A 25,753-nucleotide genomic window follows, 5' to 3' on the forward strand; every position below is an offset into this window, starting at 1 on the left:
TGGAGTGGTGGTTAATGGTTTGGTAAGGGGTCTGCATCATACATTACTTAGTAATAAAATAAACTGAGTTTTTTTTTTTCAGGTTGCATTAAAATGCCATTTACCAATTACATAATATTCTTTTTCAAACATGTTCGGCCCTTAATGGCATATGTTTTACTAGTTCAGGGGTAGGTCTACACTAGCAAAATAATAGGAATCACCTTAATATAATAGTTGAATATTATTTCAAAATAAGAGTATTGAGGCATGCTTATGTGTATACTTACAATTATTTTTGAAGGATGACATCGGTTGGCCTATGTTATAGATGCTCGCGGGTGTTAGCTGATAACCCTAAAAGCAAACATTGAGAAAAATACAGTAAGAACTCCATAAGTAAGGTGCTACACAGAGTACATATACCATTCACATATAATGAATGACTGAAAAGTAGTAAGGCTGATACCTATAAACTTCAGAAGAAAGAAGTTTCATTTATATAAAATGAATTTAAAACAACAAAATATTAGTACAGCGGGTATGTCATAGGCGTTTGAATTAGAGCATCTCCATCGTAAATAGGGACTGGGTAAAATGAGGTTGAGATCTACTGGGCTGCATTCCCAGACAGTTGAGGCATTCTAAGTCACAGGATGAGACAGGAGGTCAGCACAAGATACAGATCATAAAGACCTTGTTAATAAAACAGGTTGCAGTAAAGAACCCAGCTAAAACCCACCAAAACCAAGATGGCCATGAGAGTGACCTCTGGTCATCCTCACTGCTACACTCCCACCAGTGCCATGACAGTTTACAAATGCCACAGCAACATCAGGAAGTAACCTTACAAGGTCTAAAAAGAGGAGGCATGAATAATCCACCCCTTGTTTAGCATATCATCAATAAATAACCATAAAAATGGGCAATCAGGACAGGGCACAGTGGCTCACACTTGTAATCCCAGCACTTTGGGAGGCTGAGGTGGGCGGATCACTTGAGGTCAGGGGGTCAAGACCAACCTGGCCAACACGGTCAAATCCCGTCTCTACTAAAAAATACAAAAATTAGCCAGGTGTGGTGGTGGGCACCTGTAATCCTAGCTACTGGGGAGGCTGAGGCAGGCAGAATTGCTTGAACCAGGGAGGTGGAAGTTGCAGTGAGCCAAGCTCGGCCGCTGCACTCCAGCGTGGGTGACACAGCAAGATTCTGTCTCCAAAAAAATAATAATAATAAATAAAAAATTAAAAAAAAACCCAGCAGCCCTCAGGGCTGCTCTTTCTATGGAGTAGCCATTCTTTTATTCCTTTACTTTCCTAATAACCTTGCTTTCAGTTTACAGACTTGCCCTGAATTATTTCTTGTGCAAGATCCAAGAACCCTCTCTCGGGGTGTGGATCCGGACCCCATTCCTGTAACAGGCAAGTCAGTATTCGTCCTTCTGCTAAAGAGGAAATTAAATATTAGTTAAGAATTCTAAATGAATCAGCAAGATTCTAAGTCAAATGTCAAGTTGAAACATTTCACATAGAACAATTACAGAGCGGGAGTAAATAGTATTTCATCCACAGATACTAAAACAATATTAGACTCTGGAAGGGGAAACAACATTTGAAAATCACCCTTTCTGTATTAATTATTGTAAGAGCATCAGTTGCCAGTATTTATTCTGGAATGCAAAAAGAAGACAGAAACAAATATTAGCCAGCTATATTTTTGCAGTAGGACAAATAAATTTGGTGCAAGGACGTTAATATTTGACATGTTTTAAAAATCAAAAATTTCCCCAAATACATAAAACATAACCAAAAAAAGTTTTAAATACAGGGATTATTTTTAAAAATATAAAGCTAACTCTTGCACTCAGCCTAGTAAGTAAAATGGAGTGATGTAAAGATCATTAAAGTTATGAGAAATACATAGGAAATGTTAATTATTATATTGAGGATAAGACCTTTTGTTAGCTCATAAATTTATCAACATAAGTTAACATATTTGGGGTTTTTTTTTTTTTTTTTGAGATGGAGTCTTGCTGTATTGCCCAGGCTGGAGTGCAGTGGCCGGATCTCAGCTCACTGCAAGCTCCGCCTCCCGGGTTTTTACGCCATTCTCCTGCCTCAGCTTCCCGAGTAGCCGGGACTACAGGCGCCCGCCACCTCGCCCGGCTAGTTTTTTGTATTTTTTAGTAGAGACGGGGTTTCACCGTGTTAGCCAGGATGGTCTCGATCTCCTGACCTCGTGATCCGCCCGTCTCGGCCTCCCAAAGTGCTGGGATTACAGGCTTGAGCCACCGCGCCCGGCCTAAGTTAACATATTTGAAGCATAATATAAAATATTCAATAAATGTTACAGCCACATTTAAATAATTTAATGACTACCCCTTACATCATGCAAGATACAATGTACTATACCAACATTTTTATTCCTTGTGAAAGTAAAAAATAGTTCTAACTTCAAATGAGTGAAAAATAACTTGGATTAAAACTTTGCTGTCTTAATCTACATTTCAGAAAATACATTTAGTATTTATAAATTTGAACCAATATTTTTTTTTTGCCTCTTTCACAGCAAAGATTTATTGAAATGACTATGCAAGAACACGTGATCACATTAACCTTCAATTTTCATGAAACAGTAGGAGACTCATAGTAAATAAAAATAATTTCCTGGGAAAAAGGAAGGTAAAATGATTCTACCTAATATGTACAAAATTAATAGCAATCTTGGAGCAATGATAATACTCCATGCTTAGTGAGGAAGCTGGTGGTCAAGTTACTATTCTATACAATAAGAATTATACAATGCATTGCAGAAACGCATGAGATCATCTCAATACACATTAATGACCTGTTATACCCGTCGAAGCTCCCACTTAATTTCACCTAACTGTTCAAGTACCCTGGGAGGGAATGAAAAGGTTGTGGACCGAGGACTGCTAAGAACAGAATTACCGCCCCCTAGTGGCGAATTGTGACTATTGCAGTCAGAACAATGTAAGCTATGATTGTAATTATGCCATTTATTCACGAAGGATTTATTTTTTTTGAGGTTTTTTTCCCCTTGGGGGAGGATTGAGATATTTTGCAATAAAACATTACTGCTCCGTCATTAAAAATTATCCAATCAGATATTCTTTAAAAAAAAAATTTCTCCAAGACCTATCAACTGAAAATGTTTTCTGAGGTCTCTAACGTTTTAGTGTCGATTTCTAAAATTTTAATTAATTTTGCAAAAACATGAAGTACTTTGAGTGAGGTCAATTTTTTTTTCTCTTTAGCCTCACTTGCTTCTTCCCTTCCTCCTGATCACGACATTCTTTATATTAACATTTTGCATCTATCATCCACTCTCCTTTCCCATTTTTTTCGTCTCAGCTAATTATACGTAAATTTGAGATATATTTTATTATTAACGTTCTGTCATTTCACGTTTCTCTCCATCTTACCAAAGTATTATTTTTTAGATCTCCACAGTGACTGATTTTTTTCCCTTTGTAGGCGAGTGACTCTAGATAGAAAACATAGATATGCCTGACCATAACCTTGATCTACATGTTAATCCAAACAGCATGCCATTCCATTCTACAAAAATTGTGCATACAATACTTTTAAATTTCACATGTGCAATTCTATTACCTCTGACACTATAACTGATTTATGAGGTGACATTAAGTGTGATTTTGTGATTATTCAAGACAGACTTTATCCTACTTTTCCTACAAAAATTATTGCTAGTTTGTTTTCAGCCCACCCTGAGAAAAGGTAATATAAAATAGTAGTTTCAATTCAAAATTGTGCTTTAAAAGTCATAAGAACCCTGTGAAGATTTAATAGATAAGTTTGCTGCCTTATTTCTCCTTCAGTTGAAATAATACGGAAAACGTAGGCATTTAAAGTGGAATGTCTATCAGAGAAATGCCCACATTACTGTGCATTAAAATGCCAGTAGTCAATCCTGAGCAGGATGAGGAAATGCGGGCATTGTAAAGAGCTTAATGCACTCTTTTCGATATTCATGGATATTCATGCCCATTTAAAAAGAAGGGAGTTGTCTTCCATTCAGTATTAAAACAGGACCTCAGAGGGACTGAATGGGACCCTTTGCTGCCTACTTTGACTTTTTAATGACTCTACCTTAATGAGCATAATTTACATATACTAATGTGTGCATATTTTAAATGTAGAGCTTGACCAGTTTCGATGAATGTTTACACCCGTGTAATTGTCACTCTGATGAAAACAAAACATTTCCATTCTCCTGCTTCTTTGTAGTCACCATCTTCCAAGTTCCAGGCAACTACTTTTTGACTTCTACCACTGTAGGTTATTTTTGCCAGTTCTGTAAGTTCATGTAAATGGAAACATACAGTATGCTCTGCTCATTTTCTATATCTTCCACGCTTTCTTTGTTCAAAACTATTTTTTCTTCTTTCACTAAGTCTTATTCATAGACTATTTAAAGCAAACATACATATCCCTTTGCCTCATCTTCATTTATTAATTTAAATTTTCTTAACTTCCCTTTCAAGTTATCATGTATTATTTAAAACTTCAATCTTTATCTAACACGATACTATCTTTTAAACTCACTGTGTCATGTCAAATAGAGCAATGGAGTGGATACTTGGAACAATGATCAGAAGTCCAAACGAACGTGGTCAACCAAAAGAGTAATTACAACAGAAAAAAACATGAGAGAAATCTTTTAAATACAGAATGGTGCATCTCCCACCACTTCACATTTAGCACAACTCAGGTAACGAAAACAATTATATTCTAGTGTGTAAAAAACATATGTATTTCATAAAAATATTAAAATATGTATTTGAGGATGTCATTAATAGGACTTATTTTCATATTTTATTAGGTGTTATGAAATTTATTGTTTAATGGGTAGTATATTAAATAATACATATCAGATTTATTGTTTTAATGGGAAGCATATTCAATGCTAATAAAAAATCAGATTTTATGTAGAAAGCCCCAGTTTCTGTATTGATTTTATGTACTTTTTTTTTATTAGTGATGTTAGTGGCCAAAATGCACACCAACTGAAAGTTCCTACTAATGTGTTATGCTACACCACTATTGCAAGAGAAGTATTCAGAGCCAATTAGAATGACAGGCAATATTATTTCATAAAAATCCTCTGAATAAATGTAATTTTTAAAGAAGTGTCTTCCATAGTAGAGATTTAGAGAAGAAACAGATGGCACACTTCAATCAACTGCTTCTTATGACATGCAACTGCAAATAGCACGTATACAAAAGTTTCTTGAGGTAAATGCCTCTTCTCTGGAAAGGATAGTTTTGTTTGGCAAATCTTGATTGAACGGAATGGGAAAAAAATGAAAGAAACGGACTAGAAATTTAACTTTCCTGAGTTTTTGAAACTTAGTTTTTCTGAATCACTTTATTGTGAAGAGGAGTACTTGGAGGATGACTTCCTTTTTATTGAATTTGCAATACTAAAATAAAATTGAATAGCAAAAGTAAGGATGACAGAAGTTCAGAGACAAAATTGTATTACTTTCATTTCAGAAGTGTGAAGAAATTAAGAACTCAGCCAAATAAATCGAGACCCTATTGCCTAAATCTAACAACAAATTCTATTTTGTTTGCCAACGCTTCTTAATCTCAAGCAACTTCTCTGACATACCCAGCAAGTACATCTGTTAAAAGTTTGCAGGGGCCAGGCGCGGTGGCTCAAGCCTGTAATCCCAGCACTTTGGGAGGCTGAGACGGGCGGATCACGAGGTCAGGAGATCGAGACCATCCTGGCTAACCCGGTGAAACCCCGTCTCTAGTAAAAAATACAAAAAACTAGCCGGGCGAGGTGGCGGGCGCCTGTAGTCCCAGCTACTCGGGAGGCTGAGGCAGGAGAATGGCGTAAATCCGGGAGGCAGAGCTTGCTGAGATCCGGCCACTGCACTCCAGCCTGGGCGACAGAGCGAGACTACGCCTCAAAAAAAAAAAAAAAAAAAAAAAAAAGTTTGCAGGTTCTCAGAAAAAGCAAATCTACAGAGACAAAAAGAGGATTTCTGGTTGCCTAATGCTGAGGGTTGAAGAAGTATGAGGAGTGATTGTAAATGAGTATAGGATTACTTTAGGGGGTGATGGAAATACTCTAAATTGTGATGATGATTTTACAACTCTGAGTATACTCAAAATCACTGCATTCTACACATTAAAATGGGCAAATTAGATAGTATGTGAATTACAGCTCAACAAAACTGTTAAAAGTGATTCGGGGTTAAAGCCAGTACTTCAAATGAAAACGCAGATAGATTTTCAAATGTGAGAACACAGGATCACATTAAACCTCAATTTTAATGAAACAGTAGGGGAGTTATGAAAAGGTCCCCTTTGCAAGAGGAACTGACTGTATTGTTATAAAATCCATTGGGGGAATACATTAATTTTACATAATAAAAGCTTAAACATTTTATGCATGTAAGACTCATGAAAGACCAGATTTTTTTTTTTTTTTTTTTTTTTTTTGAGATGGAGTCTCTTTCTGTTGCCCGGGTTGGAGTGCAATGGCATCATCTTGGCTCATTGCAGCCTCTGCCTCCCAGTTCCAGCGATTCTCCTGCCTCAGCCTCCTGAGTAGCTGGGATTACAGGCACACACCACCATGACCAGCTAATTTTTTTTTATTTTTAGTAGAGACGGGGTTTCACCAAGTTGGCCAGGCTGGTCTTGAACTCCTGACCTCGGGTGATCCACCCGCCTTGGCCTCCCAAAGTGCTGGGATTACAAGTGTGAGCCACCGTGCCCAGCCTCAGATTTTAATTTAAAAATAATAATCCTAAATCCTGATACTCTGTATGTGTATGAAAAACGCATTAACATTTTATAGTGATGTGGAAGCCGGAGCAGGACATTAAAAAAAAATTAAAGATATGACAAATATGCCAAACAACTGAAGCACTTTGAAATAATAAAACATTGAATAAGATACATTCAAAGATCAATTTTTATATTGACCCTTTCTTACATCAGCAAATAATCAATGCTTGTGTATAATCAGAATAATGCAAACTCTCCCGTTGGAGATGATTGTTTTTCATCATTGATCTTAATGTTGTACCATAGGTCCTAGTAATTTCTTTGGTAAGGAAAATGTCAAGACTTTAAGTATCCAATAAGAAGAAACTCCATACCTTCTTTATCATGGGCAAACATTGTGTTTGATATTTCATTTTAACTTCTCTACTCACAGTTGATATTAATTAAAAGTTATTTGGGGCAATTTTGTTCCTTGATTTGCAAACCTATCGCTTCCTCTCAACTGTCTTCTGCTTAAATTGTACCAGCATATAGACCACTAGTGATTTTCCTAAAAAAAAAAAAATAGTTTAAAAGCTAATGAATTCAGAAATGAATTAAAAAACTAGTGATAGTTTCTGGATATTCTATAGATTTTGCTCTGAATAGTATTTGGAAATTGATTCTTAAAATACTCTTAGATAGCAGGTAGATTTGTTTGGTATGCTTTATTTTTATTAAAAAAATCTAGTCATAATATGTACTAAACTTGAAATGACAAGCTTCACTGCAAAAATTAAAGAAAAAAAATCAATGCAAAATATGTTATCAATCTGAAGTTATATGACAGAAGACAACATTTTAAAGTTAAAGAATGCATAAAATGGATCTTTAAAATTGGATCTTATATATACTTTGCATTTAAAATACAAGTGCTATGTTTAGATTTGAACTTGTTAAATTATAAAAATACATGACTATTATATATGAAATTAGATTAAAATAGAATCACTTATTATGCTACAAAAGTATAAAGACAGTAGTAGTTTCATGGAATATGCAGTCAAAATGTTTCCTGTGTTATTATAACTGCCTTTTATTTCCCAGTAAATGTGATTCTTAAGGTGATATTTTAAAATATTTTTAATATTTTTTAAATATTGTGATTCGCCTTTTATTTTCCTATTTCATTGCCAATTATTATCATTAGATAGCATTTTGCATACTTTTTCCATCTTTATTTCTATTAGTAAGTAGCTATCTTTCACCTCTAAAAATGAAATATTTGAAAATACACACATTCATAATTTGTAGGTGATATGTGATTGATGTCTCCTGACATGTCTTCCATTTAGTTCCTTGAAAACATTGTAAATGATTAAGTAAATATTATACTGAGAGCATGTTGTTGTGCATGGGTATTTGATATATTTTTAAACCTTAAGGCTGTTAATCAAGGTGCTACTGAAAAAGAGCACACAACCTTTGTAATTAGACAGACCTGGGTTTGAATCTTGGCTCAACGCTTTATTAGCTGTGTGTTTTGGCACATGACTTAACCTGTCTCTGTTTCCATTTCCTTTTCCTTACAGTTGTTGTGAGAATTGCATGAGATAATATATGTACTTTGCAACATGCACTGAGTAGGATATGGTTGGGGCTCAATATTTGTTGATTCCTTTCCCTTTCTCTTTCCTTTTCATTAGAAGTACCCATGATTTCTTTCTTGGACTTCCTCCTGTCTCCGAGATTCTGCTCTACATTTACTAGATGGAATGGTATATATAAATAACAGCTTCAGTAATACTATAGTTTAAAAAACATAAGTTTGAGTAAATAGAAAATTCAAACTACCTATCAAAACATACCTTGAGGATCGTTGTGGGCTATGTACTTTCCTTCTCATCACCGTTCCTTTGTGCACACCTCAATGAAAGTTAACTAATTAAAATGTGATTGTAACATATGTGAATGTTTCAGTTTAACTTCAGATCAATACAATATATGCAAGGCACATATGCAAATGAATCATGGAAAAATAATCACAGAGGTAAACAGATTTCAATCTATAAAATGCACTTTATTTTTTACCTTTTAGATCATGCCATTGAGCTTGTTTGATTGTTCATGTTATGATTTCACCTTTCACATAGTCTGTAGATCACAGAGACATTGTCCTTAAAAACCACATGAAGGTCACTGGTTTCCTTGTAAAAATGACATAATGGATTAAAGCTGGAATTCTGTAGCTAGTGACTCATGCTTGCATTTGTACGTTTTAAGAGATGTAATTTATAGAAAGGAAGCATCCAGCCTTGAGCTTTTTCAGACTTCGGTTGCTCAAATAAATTAAGAAATAAAGGCTAACATAAATAAGAGCACATTGCCTGTCAACTGGTCAGTCATCTAATTTAAACTTCAAAAAATACTCTTATTTGTCTTTACATGTTTCTCTCTCACTATGAAATATACGGATATTATATTACACACACATATATATCTTCTACCTATATGTTAGGAAGAATAAAAGTCATAATTTTGAAAGTATTCACATACTTGTATTAACTTTCTAATTTTTGAAGCCAAAAATGCAAATGTACTTTCTGTTCATTTTGAATTTATTAAGCATGACATGATTCTCAAGGACAGTATGATGTATTCAAATTTTTAAAGGCTTTCATTTAATATGCTACATAGCCTTCAAGAGGCAGTGAACCATGCTGGAAAAGAACCTGATTTCAGAGTTAGGAAATTTAACTTCTCTCTGCAGTTTTGCCAGTAATTAGCTGTATGACCTGAAGCAAATCAAGAACCCTCTCTAAGTCTTAATTTGTTCATCTTTAATAATCTTTAATAATATATAATTTAATAATAATAGACAATATTAAGTCACTTACAAATGTGATCAGTATGCTTTAGTTCTACTTGCTTTATTAGAGTGCTTAGTATTTAATGTGTTGTTACTTTCATAACATCATCCATGCATTTAGGAATTACAAAGTACTTTGCTGGTATTCCTAAAAATAATCTTATACAATGGATGACTTTTTTGGCATTGAGAACTAACAGTCATGTGGTATTCAGACTATTAATTTTAACTGAAAGTCTATCTACAGTTCATTACTCACTTGTAACTTAAACCAAGGTATAATTCTGGTTTCTAAGGGTTCGCTGATAACAAATACTTAATATGACTCTTAACTATATAAGGGAGCTTACATATTTCTATTGGCATCATTCAAATAATCTAATCCATTACTAAACACACAAAAGGCACTCAACTCCTGTTTGCTGATTTATATATTTGTATTAAGTTATGGGTATAAAAACAACAGAACTGAATATGGATGACTCCAGACTCATGGAGGCTTTTTTTGTTGTTAAACAAAAGTCTTATCGATCCGAAAATCTCTGTGAGTAAGTAAAAAAGAGATTTGGCCACTCTATGTTTAGGTGATAGTGAAAATGGCACCCAAAAGGGTTGATCCAAATTTATATTTCTTCTTTGGGCTTTGGGGTAAAGAGGTTTTTGTATCAATATTTTCATCCCATGCAATCTCTTTTCTATGTACTGTGCTCCTAGAATCTTCTCTGAATTTAACAGTAACCTTTTCTGCCAAATCCTTCGTGTAGAGCTCGTATATTTGATCTCCAGCTACTGACTAGACTTCAAACTACTAAAGATCAAAATTAAGTATTGTTTCCTCTTCTGGGAAGCCCATAAGTACTCAGTCAAATGTCTTGCCCAGAGCACAATCTTAACAATCATTGAATGTAACAATGTCTAAAGTTAGGGAAAAACCTGAGAAAGATTCATTATTAATATTCCCAGGTAAATGTCATTCTTAAATATTACCCAAAGCTTTAAATAAAAAGCTTCTTAATTTTTGGATTTCCATTCTTTTCTTTTTCTCTCTACAACCTTTTTTTTTTGGACAATTTTGAAATTTAGCTAAACCAGTGTAGCATGGATTGTTCCAAATTCTTTGATTTCCAGGGTTGACCTATCTCCAGAGATCCAGTATCACATTTTCAGTTCTCCAGAGAACATCTAATGGTGCATGTCTCACCATTGTTTTAAACGTATTCAGATCAGAGGTGACTCTCATCCCCACTAGCTAGTTCCTCATTTACCTCTTCTCATACCATGAAACATGAATATCTTACAGCCCTTTGGAATATTGTCCTCCTTCTGTGCCATTTCAAACCGTAAACTGTCATCAAGCTTCAATTCATTTCCTATCTATGCCAATACAATTCCCTTGGTTGTTTCTTTTCCTTCATTTTTATGTGGTACACAATTTAGTCCTTCACTATATAATGTCTTGATTTTTGTTGCATGCCAATACGGTTTATCTTCCCAAATAAAAGATAAATTTCTCAATGGTGGAACCGTAAAGTGTTTGCTAAATCCTCCCTTGACAGTTTTGTGACTCTAAGAACAAGGGCTATATTCTCTAACATGTGTTTTTTACAATGTCGGGTATAATTAAGCTTCAAAGAATATTAATTTTTTTTGTTTTGTTTTTTGAGATGAAGTTTTGCTCTGTAACCCAGGCTGGAGTGCAATGGCGCGATCTCGGCTCACTGCAACTTCCGCCTCCTGGATTCAAGCGATTTTCCTGCCTCAACCTCCCGAGTAGCTGGAATTACAGGCACCCACCACCACGCCTGGATAATTTCTGTATTGTTAGTAAAGATGGGGTTTCGCCATGTTGGCCAGGCTGGTCTCAAACTCCTGGCCTCAAGTGATCCGCCCACCTTGGTCTCCAAAAGTGCTGGAATTACAGGCGTGAGCCACCACTCCCGGTCCACAAAATATTTCTTAAATGATGATGATGTGATAGAAATCTACAAGATTACTCAGACAGATCAAGAGCAGGCTGGAGTACCACAAGTTAAGATCTGACTACGGACGAAAGTTTGAATAAGTCTTTTGAAATTATTTTGTAGCAACACGAATAGTACAGCTTTAGATTCATTAAAGATATTGGTAAGGTATCTAGATATATTTTCCAGGGGAAAGTAATCAGAAATCAAAATGGAACATTGATAAAAGTCATGAACAAGCTACAAATAACTTTTCTTTTTCTTCTTCCTGCCATTTGGGATCACCCCCAAAGATTCAAAGGAGTTCTGAATACAAATAAAGGGAATTGAATACTCCTCAAAAAGGAAATGTTTTAGTACAGGGGCAAAATGATCGTATGAACTATAATTAAAGGCATCTAGATGAATATTTGTCCAGAATTCGTTTTCTTTTGTAACCCTTTATAAGGTAATAGCCTATATCCAATTCAATCTAAAAATATAATAAAAGAATAAGACAATTTCTAATCATGAAGCCAAACCATAAACTCAGCATTTACATTATTGATAGTCAGCAAGTTATTAATGAACTCCCATTTAAAATTCTCCGCTGAAAGCTAACTTTGGGATAATATTATTCAATTATTTCATCAATTTTTATACTAGTTAAAATTTTATTCCAAAAATTATTTTTCCAATACTTGTATTTAAAGCAAACATTGCTACCTTATCCACATGCACAGTATATTTTAAATGTTTAAATCCAGGGTATACAATATTAAACTGTTTATCAACGCTTCTGTTTTTTAAAAAGATGCCATGTGTGGGTGAGGTAGAAATGTTTTCTTTAACTACGAGTGTTAGAAAATGATTATATTTAAATGTAAAAGGTACCCTCTGTTATCTGGGATCTGGTTATTACAGGAAATGTGAAAGGGATACGGCTAATAGTCATAAAAGTAGAAGAGGAGTCGTAATAAGTTGAAGCACTCTTTTGAAAAATTTGAAGCAGAACTCAATCAAGGCTTGATTTACTTTAAGGAAACCTTGTTTGGCTAAAGTGCAGCCAGATAGCTAGACTCCCAATATATTCTGCAGAAAATGATTTGGAATTTTCTTTTTTATGTTTTAATCTGTCATATTGCTCATTAGTCAGTCTATGTTTATTTAAATCTTGACGTCATGCAAATGAATGTCTGCTTCTTTGTAGAAAACCAAGTATTTATCATGCTTTTTAAACATCTCAGAGTAACATGACTCTTTCTCTCTATATATATACAAATATATACACACATATCTATATCTATATCTAACTTCCTAATTGTATCATTTATTTCTGAGCATCTAAAGTTCTCTGGAACTAAATATCCATGACATGAAAAGAGGGGAAAGTACTGGAAATAGAATGAAATATTGGGGCTGAGCATGGTGGTTCATGTTTGCAATCTCAGCACTTTGGGAAGCAGAGGCAGATGACTGAGACGAGGACTGTGAGACCAGCCTGGGCAACATAATAAGACCCCCATCTCAAAAAAATAAAAAATAAAAAATAAATAAAATAAATAAAAAACCTGGGCTTGGTGGCACACACATATAATTCCAGCTACTCGAGAGACTGAGGTGAGAGAATCGCTTGAGCCTAAGAGTTCGGGGTTGCAGTGAGCTACGATCGCACGACTGCACTCCAACCTGAGTGACAGAGTGAGACCCTATCTCAAAAAAAATAAAAAGAATGGAATAAGAACTCGTGGGTTTGTTTGAATCTGGCTGTAGAATTAACTGTGTAACTTTACATAAGTAATTTAACCTTTCTTACCCTTCGTTTTCTCATTTGTGTAATCCATGGCCCTAACTAACTCGAAGTTATGTTGAAAATCAAATGAAGGGATATATGAGAAAATATATACAATCTTTAAAATATCTACAAAGAAAATTTGTATTACAGTGTAAAAGTAGATATATTAATAATAAGGACATTCTGTGACTGTATTATTAAACACTTTCAGCTATATGTTGCCTTTGTTAGAAAATAAGATAAAAAATTAGGGAGAAAAAAACAGGAAAGAGAATATATATAATGCTGTTAGGCTGAGAAATTCTACAATAGGAAATGAAGAAAATTTTAAAAATACATGATAGAAAATATAAAAAGAGTTAAAAGACAATGGAAAATAGATATTGGGATGAATCTCAAAAAAAAACGTATCTGCATTAGTGAATCTGTAGTAAGATCAAGAAATTTGGAGTTCTCTACATGTTATTTATAATCTCTCTTTCTGAAGCCGTTAGAGCTATAGGAATTAAAATAACGAAAAGTTTTGAACTAGAAAACACAAGTATCTCCAATGTTCTTTACTATGAGTAAAAGAATTATCTACGTTCAAAGGTTGACAATATGAATAACTGGAATTGTTTACATTTATGAATTGCTTTGATGTCAAAACGCCTTTTGCCAAAGCATTTTGATCCATTTAACCTTTACTTCTTTTCCAATTTCTATATATGTATTAAACATTTTAATATTGAAAACTGTCTTACACCCATCTCTCTTCTCCCCAGAAGTAAAATATCTATTATGGTATGATTCACCATTCAAGATGTCTAGAAATCTTCTAGAAACCCTATTGTGAAAAAAAATTGATAATTATTTTTTGTAACATTTCTATATCCTAAGGAAGTTTTTTTTTATATATTAGATTAACTATAAGATATAGCTTAATGGTTTCTGAAAATGCAGGGGAGTGGTATCTGTCCTATCACATAGTTAAATAACTTCTTTTGTGTAGAGTTTGTAGCTGCACAGTTTAACTTATTATAAATCACCTAAAATGAATGTTTACTTTATTATTAATAGCCAAAGATATCTTAAATTTACTTTAAATAATAAAAGGCAGAAAGAAGAGATGTTTTCAATCACTCAGAAATCTTTAAGAATCATTTCAAATGTAGGACACTGGAGTGAATGGAAAATGACAAGTTCGAGACCCGAAGTGAATATTGACTTGAAATTTTATAATAATTTCTTAAGTAGTTGAAGAGTCACAACTATTAATCTTCTGGGGAATAAAATCAACTACCTGAGTATTATTATTTGAAGTGGATTTTCAGAACTAGAAACTGTTGGTATTTTCATAAAGTTGTAGCATTTGAAATGATCTCAGTAACCATCCAGTCTGATTTTCTCTTTTAACGGATGAGGACATAGAGGCTAATAAAAGACTAGAACTTAGGTCATTTAACTCCAAATTTGCACTATAAATATCTTCCACAGTGCTTGTGTCTTTTTGTATATTAATTATTCAGCAAATACATATTGAGAGAAGCCACAATGTGTAATGATATATGCAAACCGTATTTGAGGAGTATAAACATGAATAAATTATTATCTTTGTTCTATGTGAATTTATAATCCAGTAGGAAAGATAAGACTCAAATTTAAAAGTGACATGATGCATGTAAAACCTTTAACACCAAGTCTGGCTCTAAAGTATAAGTTAAAAACCAAATAACAAAAATAAAATGCAATAGAAGCCAAGTGCAGTGGCATGCACCTGTAGTCTCAGCTACTCAGGAGGCTGAGGCAGTAGGCTCGCTTGAGCCCAGGAGTTCAAGGTCAGCTTTGGCAACATAGCAAGACTCCATATCTAAGGAAAAAACAATGTCATGCAATGTGCTAAGTGCCATGTAAGAGGTGCAAACAATTATGTCTATTTTCTTAAAATTTAAAAAGGAAATTCTGGTGTTCTTAGATATGTGAGTGTAACCTAGATGATTTTTAAAATTATGACCAGTAGTCTTTTTACACTGCATACACAAAATTATAACACATTTGCATTTTAAGCATTGCTTCTCGGCTTTACGGTCTGCATGATATTCTTCTTCCTCACCCGCTCCAATCAAACAGTACATCTTTCTCTGAATTAAGCGTCAGGATTTGTCCACAGTCATTTCCTAATGTTCCCTGTTAGCTGAAACTCATCACTTCATAACCCACCTTATAGTCCCTTGGTTTCATCCTGATATTCAGCAGCTACTTTGGTAGCTGGCAACTTTTAGCCCTATCTATGCTCTGCCCGGGAGTTGGGCAGCATTATTTGGTGCCATTGCAATGATAGTGGGAGATGTGCAGAGTTCAAACATGGGATAGGGAGTTGTTTGAAGTGAGCTTTCAAGTACTAACCCTGAGTCTATAATCACAATGGAATTTAAAAGGTGGCACATTTGAACATTTTTCAGAAATAATTCTGAAACTTTATTAATCGACTGAAGTGGGGAATCATTAAGAAAAGTTATCCACTAATGAATCCAAGGTAGGAAGGACAAGGATTATTTCAATATCATGAGAAATTAAAGAAATCTGGGAGAAGGGATAGAGTGGTTTTTTTTTTTTTTAACAATTTCTCACACTATAAGTGTTGTGATAAATGTATTCTGTATTATACAACAGAAACAAATGAACTTTTATTTGATCTTGTTGCTTCATTCTCAATTAAGAGACTCAGAATATCCACTATGTTTGTGCAAATTTGGCTGGTCTTCTGAAAATAGCACTTACCCAAGGTAAGTACAAATCTATGGTAAAAAATCAAATTACTTTATAACAATGTATTATCTTCTCAGCATTAAAGTGTTTTTCACTTTTAAATTCTGAATTAGGTTGGCGCAAAAGTAATTGCGGTGAAAACCACAATGGTGAAAACCACAATTACTTGTGAACCAACCTAATAAAATTTGTGGGAGTTTTCTCCATATTCTCTTCCCCATTTTAAATATTATACAATTTGTGACTCTATATTTGTAACCTTAGGGAAGTAAGTAATTTAACCTCAGTGGTTTCTGTACTCTGTATCTGTTTATAACGAAGAGGTTAGTTTGAAGAATCCTTACAGAAAGATTACCTAGTATAAGGCTCTCACTGGAGTTGTGGAAACTGAGGCCTAAGTTAAGCAAGTGACTGGACCGTTTTTTCTTCATTCGTCCTGAGTGAGAGAGTAGGAAAGACAGAAATCAATGTCGCCTATACCATAAACTGCAAAACTACATTATTACATTGAATTGCCTTTACTGTCTAACAGTATTTATTTGTTTCTTTAGGGAAGTATTGTAGAATATGTATTTCACCTCACTAGCATCCAACGAAGTGTTAAATGTACATTAAGCTCTCAACTGAAATTCCCTTCATGAATTTCAACTAAGCCATTGCTGAAATTCCATAATTCTTACAGGCTTTTCTTTATTCATCTTCATCTTACAGTTCACTAATTTGGCAGATACATATGGATAGTGAATTTTATAGATTTACTTACATGAAATTTAGGAAATTGGCTGAAGTTTGGCACTAGAAGCAGGAAAATTTGACACAGATAGTTACCCAATGAGAAGTGGGTAATAATTTTCCAAACTAAAGAATCTGCCCTTGTTAACTTAAATAACATTTTGGAGAGTAAGTCATTGTATCAATGAATAGTCATTTGGGCTCATAATTCTACTATACAAGTTCTTTTCCATTTACATAGTGATTTTAAAAATAGATATAGAGGCATAATGAAATGATTAAATAAATAAATCTATTGAGAAACTACCTTATTTCTGCTCTTTTTTTTTTTTTGAGACGGAGTCTCGCTCTGTCCCCCGGGCTGGAGTGCGGTGGCGTGATCTCGGCTCACTGCAAGCTCCGCCTCCCGGGTTCACGTCATTCTCCTGCCTCAGCCTCCTGAGTAGCTGGGACTACAGGCTCCTGCCACCGCGCCGGGCTAATTTTTTGTATTTTTAGTAGAGACAGGTTTTCACCGTGGTCTCGATCTCCTGACCTTGTGATCCGCCTGCCTTGGCCTCCCAAAGTGCTGGGATTACAGGCGTGAGCCACGGCGCCTAGCCTATTTCTGCTTTTTCAAAATGAGAGTTCAAAAAATATTTGTTGGAGAGACACCAGATCTTCCTTGTTTTACTTCCTTCAAGAATGAAGTAATCAACTTCTTTCTGAATCTATTTTAGACTAACATTACATTTAAAAATAAAAGATATGGGTCTATTAGACCTCTGGGAGTCACTGACCAACCAAAAATGCTAGAACAATCTACCTACAAGCCACAAAGCATTAAATTAACTGTTTAATCTAAGATTTATAAAAAAAAAAAACTAATAGATTCATGATATGATCACCCAAAGCAATTCATTAATACTAATGTCTGATTTCCTTTGACATTATAAAAAGTAAGGAAATAAAGCTCTTATTTACAAGTTTATTTGCTGCAAAGGCATCTAGAAATTGTTATTTTAAAAAGAAAAGTTGCACTTCTTTCTGTGCCATCAACCCATACCGCAAAAGGCATGCAGAACTCAGTTTGCTAATAAAAAGAGAATTCTATGGTCATGCATGTGGTCAATGAAATGGTCTCTCTATAATATATGTACATATAATGACGTATTTCACGGTGAAATGGAAAATAAAACAGTGCGGTAGGGCTAAGCTTTAGCTAAACTAATTTAAGAAGATTTATAATATTTTTATTGCCCTAAAATATATTCAGAGAAATTACCTGAAATCGTTTCAGGGGAAACTGTTATTCTGTTAGATGCCTTGAATTCTTGAATATTATTGTGCAGATGTGCTAAAAATTCTATTTTAGCTCTTCCTTCATCTTCCTTCACCTTTACTTTAACCATTGGAATACAATACAACCAATCGAGATATGTTAATTGATTACCTACTATGGGGAAGGCACTTATCATATATGTGGGCTAGTCAACAAAAACTTCCTGCAAGAGGTGGGGCTTGAAACAGACCCTGAAGAACAGACAGAATATAGATACATTTGGGAGAAGAAGCTACATAACACAGTAATGGACTTCTCCAATCTTTCTAGCAATAAATTATTTTTGAATCACGGATCATGTTTTTTGTCAATTTAAAATGGAAGTAATAAATGGAAGTAATTGGTTTGGTTACCGAATTTTTAAAAACCTACTTTTAAAAAGACTTTAATCATACTTAGAATTTTTCGAAGTATGGTCTTTCTACCCTGAAATAACTTTAGTCTAAGTATTGTACTCAGATATGGTTTATCTACCTGGGCTCAGATAAGTAAAGTAAAAAACTGGCAGTTACTTTTTATAGCACCTATTTTTCAAGTCATAGTTATCAAATTACTTTTCCTGACTCTACTGTGAAAAAGAAATACATGGCAAATGGGATCAGTAAACACTTGAAACCTTCTGGATATGTGATAAATAATTTTTAACACAAACTCAGGATGTTATTGTCTTCTTAATAAAAAAAAGATGACACTTAGAACTGGATCACTTGGACCTTTCTCTTCTTATCTCTTCCCAGTTCAAAATGTTTGCATCTTTTAATAGCAGCATTCTCTTAGATCTGCAGTTGGACTAAGTGCACTCAAGCCTTAGTGCAATCTTCTTTGTAGTTATAGCTTTTTTCTGAAAAATCGGCTTAGTCTGCCCACCATATTCACTGTGCTTCCTGTCATAATGCTGCTTTCCCTGGGAATACAGAGAATCTTTACCCTTCTTGTACTGTGTCATTTTGTGGAGTTGGTGCTAGCCTCACTTCTTAAATAAAGTCTTGGGTGTTTTAGGAACTTTCACCATGTTTGCGGGAACGCTATCAGCACAGAAAGAGATAAATGATTTTTAATGATCCTTCTCAACTCAGTCTTAGACCTTCAGAGCTTCTATTTTACTGCTTGAATTTCAAGTAGGCAGCATTATATAAATGACCAAATATGAATGGCCTTTGTTGTGGTGTTACATGTAGTAGAAACCTGTGGGTCCAACTCACAGTAATAACATCTGCCTCTCCAATCATCTCTACATACAATTGCATTATTTCCCTGACTTCATTTCTGTCTTTGTATTATCTCTGTAACTCCCCCGAGCTTCACTCAGCTTCTTGTCCCCCAGTCTCTCAGCATTAACAGTACTTTCTCATTTGCTCTACTTCTTTATTGGTAGGTGAATCTCTAAATGAAATGCTGCACATCTATCGCATTGCTTTGCCAAACAGCATATCGAGGATTAATGGACATTGTCCATTAATATGCTCACATTTACATGCAAATTTATTCTGTTCAAAGACTAGTTGTTACAGTATGAAAGAAAAATTGGCCAATTTCTAAACAGAGGCAATAGTTTGTTGCTTAACAGCTTGGCCTCTGGAATAAAACCACCTGGTTTCAAGCTTTGTTTTGTTCATTCAGTTTGAACAGATTAACCTCTTTGTATGCCTCAGTTTCCCTAACTGCAAACTGAATAATAATAGTACCTTTTCATGGGGTAGTCATGAGGCTTATGTGATTATATACCTGTAAACCTCTTAGAATGAGTAGTGTATGGAAAATGTCAATAAATAGTGGCCATTGTTATCATCTTTTATACCTCTCTTCTGAAGAATAATTACTTGCTAACTGGGCAAGTCTTACTACTTTGATTACAGGAAGCTATAATTGAAGAGTATTCAGTGAATCTTGATTCCTGAGATAAAATGGGAGATATGTAAATTTAAAATACACTTGCAAAACATTTGAACACTGTGACATTTATTCACAGGCGTTTACTGATGAGTTTAAAGAAGACATCATGTTTTATGAAAAAGTAAAGGAAACCCCAGCCAATTCATTCATTGCTATCCTTGTCTAGATATTAGTTGACGTTGTCTTTGGTTTCAGTGGTGTTCAATTTTCACTATTTATTTTTACACTGAGCTCGCCCCCACGCCTTGCCATTAATGCTAATTCAACCCTGAATTTAAATACCCATATATGACTGGCGGCTGTTGCACTGGACAATGCAGTTCTAAAAGCTTTCTAATGGCTTTCAATACATTTATGCATAGTTCTTAATAGGTAAAAATAACAGTATGTTACCCAAGGGTGTACTTGTATTTAAAGGAGACAATGACTAAGATGAAAGAGCGAAATTCCTGAATATAGAATTTCAAGTTATATGGAAAACCATGAAGTAAACTAGTTTAGGGACCAGAAGGCCTTTCTAGTGCCTCTCAAATTAGACCATGTAAGTGATCATCTGTGCATAAGGTTAACCATAATTAACAAGAATGACTGTATCAAATGCCAGCTATATGTACAATGCTGTCATAAGCAAGTATTTTAGGAAACTGCAGATGACACTGTCTTAGCCACAGCTGAGAGGAGGAATGAATAGCGAGGTTGAAGTAGAGATGCCAGGTAAAGGGAGACAAAAACAGAATTAAAATTCCATCTTATGTACATCTTATTTGAAATCCTGCTTTCACTATGTCATTTGTGCATTAAAATGTCAGAAGTGATTGGCAAAGAGTTGCTGAAGGTGAACATTAGTATTAAATCTGCTAATGACTAGCCAAATGATGATCCAACTTAACCACTTGGTTGTTTTCAATGTTATTTGTCTAGAATGGACATGACTAGACTGTTTTGCAGCAATGTTCTCAGTATATGGAAAAGCCTTCTTAAAATGTCTTGAAGAATGGCAGTGTTGGAGAGATCCATGACTTGAGCACACATTAGGCTGGAGATTGGTGATTTGGTGATTCTTTTTGAGGTTCAACAGTACAATATGTAGATGAAATGACATAGGTAGCCTAGAATGCTAACAAATAAATAATAAATGTTGCTTAGTGCAATAATTTAAAATTTTCAAAGTGCTTATACCCGTCTGTTTCACAACAATCAGGTGGAGTTATATGTGATACTGACATAAAATATCACAATAATATATTATTAACTTCAATTTATGATGAAGTTTTCCTAGTTTGCTCATGATTACCCAAGCAGCTAGAGGAACATAATTTAGCAGTTCTTCCACTAGCCAATACTAAGCTGTATCAGATGCTTTACTAAAAGAATCTCAGTACACGTACATCATCCTTTTGTGAGGTATTCCATTGCTATGAAAGAGAGGTGGTAAGATGCTCTTTAATAATACTGGCCAAATAGCCTGGAGTTTCAGGAGCCGTTAAAACCTGGGAATTAATTATCTTTCAGCAAGCTCAGCAAACTGCAGCCTCCTTCAATCTCAGACCTTGAACAATTTAAGAAGAATACTGAGGATATTTAATGTTGGTTATTGATAATCTCTCCCCAAAATTTTGTTTTAAATTTTTGTGTTTCTCTTAGCTGGAGAGGGATGACATTTCCTTGAAGGAAATACATGGAACAGTAAAATTATTGAGGCTTGACTCAATTATAATGTTGGACTAATCCATTAGAATGTTAGGCTTTTTATATTTTACTTTTATTGCTCTTCCTAAGTAGCCTTGGCAGCACAAATAAATATTTATTATTCTCTTGCCTTAAATTAACTTTCGAGAATTCCTTGAGAAATTGAGGGGAAAAAATCTAATGGCACCAATAAAATGTAGAATAATATCTTCATCATTCATAGACTTGCTATGAAGACTATATGAAATAATATTATATACATATATATATATTATATGTAATGGTCCTGGATCCACGTCTGGTATCCAGAAGGTTCCCAGAAATATCAGTTCTCACCTTTCTGATGAATTCATACTGCACAAAAGCGTGTTACGTTATCTGAAAAAGTCATCACTGTCATCCATGACACCTCTAGATGGAGATAAACCCCTCAAGAAAGCATAGAAAGGGTTAATAACCTTCTCTAGATAATGCAGATAGGCAAACATAGTCATTTTTGCTAAAGCACCCCAAATCCTACCTTGACATTGCAATCAACAAGCCTTATCCACCTTCCGAATTTCAGGACTTGCGTTGGGCTTGTTGCTGTAGATGATAGACGCTATTAGGAAAGAAATCATGTTGATGAAACAAATATTTTCTTCCCTCCCCAGGAGGATCAGAAGAATTTATTTAGGGAATGAAAACTATAATTAAATATTCTATAACCTACCTCCCCAAAATGTGGACAACAGTATTTATTTCCCCGCACCTGTGGGGTGGAATGGGGAGGCATTATAGATAATTCCCAAACAATCAGGTGCTAAGGAGATTATACTCTTCAGAAAAGACAATCTTCAGTATGATTTCAGTACTGCAAAAGAGATGCAATGATCACGGTAGATATCATTTTTTTGTGGGGCATGTCAGTTGGTCTTTGTCATTGTCTACACATATGTAGCCAACTACACAGTAACACCTTGTTTCTATTGCACTCGTATTTTGATTGTCAGAATGGCTGATGTATACGTAAACTTCTTCATGAAAAAATTAAACTCTGGAACCCAGATATTTTTTTCCATTACTGTGTATGTGAGGTCGCAACTGTCTGCAAACTGGGGAGCTCAGAGGTTACTCAGTGCGCAGCATTTCCTCACCACCCCCACAATCATCTTAGCTCAACCATATGTGAGTGTCCCTCGGTTAGCCTGCCTAAAAGATATGTGGTAAGGGGCATATGCACTTAGTGGTTCAGCAATCAGAGGCTTCTTTGGACGGGACTTACACTGGTAAATATTAATGAAGAAGCTGCGTGGTACTGGCAGTGATTCCAGACCACATCCTTTAACTGCGAATGTCACTCGCTGAATTTTGAGTTGGGGAGCTCTGTCGCTTAAAATACAGGGTTCTCAAACACAATGCAAGTGTTTGTCACCTCAAGTCGCATACTACCCAGCAGGAAGCAAAAGGCAAAGGGCATGGCGCAGAAAAGAAACAGACACACAGACACGTTTTGCAATGACGAACTTTATGTGACATCCGGAACGGCAACCTGTTCTCATGTTTAGCAATTCCGAGGTACGCTGTAAAGCCTGCTTGTCAGGTAAAACTGAGTAAAGGTACAGGAATAAGAGGCAGCGCTGGAGACTTTTTCGCAATCCTTTTCAAAATATAAAACTGTAACCAAATGACTCAGATAAGATAATAAATAATTTTCTTTTTAAAAAAAAAAGGTTCGCTGGATGCCTTTATCCTCTCCTCTTAAGCTTACGTGACCATGAGCAGCGCTGTTCAAATTCAGCTAACAGCTGTTAGACCAAGACACAGATCCGCAGTGTGTATCTCCCCAGAGTTACGGAGGTTCACTGAGACCCGCCGAAAAATTAGGGTCGGTTTTCAATGAGAACATAACAAAGGATCCTTGGTTCCCCCTCTGTACACACTGTCCCAAACCTTGCGCCCCCTCCCACTTGCCTGCTGTCGAATTTCTTAAAACTGTAGTCGGTCCTCCAACTCAGTTGCACCTTCCGCAGCCCGAACCTCAGCGACATTGCGTTCAGTTTCCCTCCTTTCTCTCCTCCCACTCCTCACTTCTTGAGACCCCACCCTCGCCTTCCGTTTCTGTCTCGGCTTCCCCCGCGCCAGGTTCTCTAGACCCCCGCCTCCACCCAGCGCCTTCATCTCGAGCCCCCGCTCCCAATCCCCTTAGAGACTTCTATGCTCCTTCCGTGGAACCTAAGCTCCTCTCTTCTTCCAGAGACTCAGTCTCCACGCGATTTGCGCGTTCAGAGTCCCTCCCCCCAACCTCTGCCAGGGCCAGTGCGGTCCTGCAGGCTGCAGCCATCCGGGACCTGTCCCCGCTCCCCACCCCATCCCCCGCCTAAATCGTTAGGGTCTCGGCTAGCAATGCCGCCCGGGGCTCCAACTTACCACTAGCGTCCGGGAGGAAGACGAGGCAGCGGTCGCCGCGGCGGCAGCTAGACGAGAAACGGACTCGGCTGCAATCGCCCAGCGGAGCCCGCGGCAGTCGGTGCGCTGCGCTGCGCTGTGCGCCGCAACCTCGCGCCTCAGCGGAGGGAGAGGAACGGAGGGAGCTCGGCGCGATGGCAAGCGCCGGCGAGTCGACCTCCTTTGGGCGACCGTGCGCCCCCCGGCTAGGTTTGGCTCTTTTCGCTCCACTATCTTACTCTAGCTTAGTAACTGACCACCTCCAGCATCTCTGCACTAATCGCGTCTTCTTTCTTCTTCGTTGGCCCCTAACTAACTACACTACTCTAAACGGACGAAGGCCATCACACGAGCGCCACGACGATCTCGACGACTCCGACGACAACGATGTACAGACAGAGAGAAGAGTTCATATGCAATCGGCAGGTAAGGGGTAAGGCAGGCCAATGGAGCAGCCAAGGCTAGCAATCTAGCCGCTCCAAAGGCAGTATCGGAAAGATCGGTGCATCTGAGGAAGGAAGCGTCCTCGGCGAGCACCAGAGCGCCTACCTTGCGCGGGTGAATCTGCACCGCGCTCTTGGGCCAAACGCGGGTTGAGGGGAGGAGCCAAGAGCAGCCAATCAGTGCTCAGCATTACGTTGCCCCCGGGCCTGTTTGGACCGGTCTCTTAGTGCATCTGGAACCTGCTGGCAGGGGGCGCGAGACCCCATGGTGGAGGTGGGGGTGGGGGTGGGGGTGGTGATTAACCTGATTCACAAGGCCTAGAGCGTAGGGGGAACCAGTATCAACCATGGAACCGGATGGAGTGAGAGGGAAGGCTTTCTCAAGAATGTACCCTCAAAGACTCACAGCATACACCTCCCCAAACACACCCCCCACACACACACACCCCTGTACATTTCATTTCAACAAACAGCATTCCCAAGTCTTGCAAATTTCATCAAGCTTTGAAACTCCCTTCAAGGGTCTCTGCTCCGACTCTTGCCCATTCTTCCAACAGTAGCGACTGAGGCACTCTCAGGGTCAAACATTTGGTGAGTGCTCAAAGGCCACAACCCTGTTATAAGGCCCACTTCCCCATCCTTGTCTCCCCATCCTTTCCCTCACCCCAAAGGAGAAAGGAAAGCTCTTAGTCTTCGAGCCCCAGGAAGGCACAGTTTAGTTCCTTTCTTGACCCCACAGGCCTCATTAGAAAGACATCTTGAGGGCAGCTCTTACGGGTTTTCAAGGGGGTGAACCTATCTCTCTGGCACAAGGCCTTGGGCCCACAGCCAGTCGGTTGCCCAGTCGTTGGGGGGGAGGGGGCTGTCAATGCAAGGTCGAGGCAGCAAGAGGTGAACCACAAAGGCCCTCTTTTGGCAACTGCTGGGATGCCGAGCTCCAACCGGTCAGGCAGAGCTCTTTTTCACAGGCTCCCAGGCGCCACCCGGCAGGTGCCTGCGGTGTTCTGGCGGCAGCGCAGAGAAGGGTGAACGGGGCCGCCTTGGCCAAGACACCTCAGAGGCACCAAAACCAAGCTGAGTAATGGAGATTATCCCACCGAGAATGGGGAAAGGAACAGATCTCTCCTAACAGGGAACGAAGGGGCGA

At 36.9% G+C, this 25,753-nt stretch overlaps 1 protein-coding gene across 2 annotated transcripts in view; it reads right to left on the reverse strand.

Annotated features, from left to right (window-relative positions):
• Window positions 1-24,248, reverse strand: part of HTR2C (5-hydroxytryptamine receptor 2C) — a 299,276-nt gene extending 275,028 nt beyond the window's left edge. For both annotated transcript variants that reach the window (XM_007992626.3, XM_007992625.3), the window contains exons 1-2: window positions 24,146-24,248; window positions 270-336 (exon numbers count right to left, since the gene is read on the reverse strand). The gene's annotated coding sequence lies outside the window, so the exon portion shown is untranslated. The remainder of the gene's footprint in view (window positions 1-269; window positions 337-24,145) is intronic.
• Window positions 24,249-25,753: the final 1,505 nt, after the last annotated feature.

Source organism: Chlorocebus sabaeus, chromosome X (assembly GCF_047675955.1).
Source record: "Chlorocebus sabaeus isolate Y175 chromosome X, mChlSab1.0.hap1, whole genome shotgun sequence".
Lineage (NCBI taxonomy): Eukaryota > Metazoa > Chordata > Mammalia > Primates > Cercopithecidae > Chlorocebus > Chlorocebus sabaeus.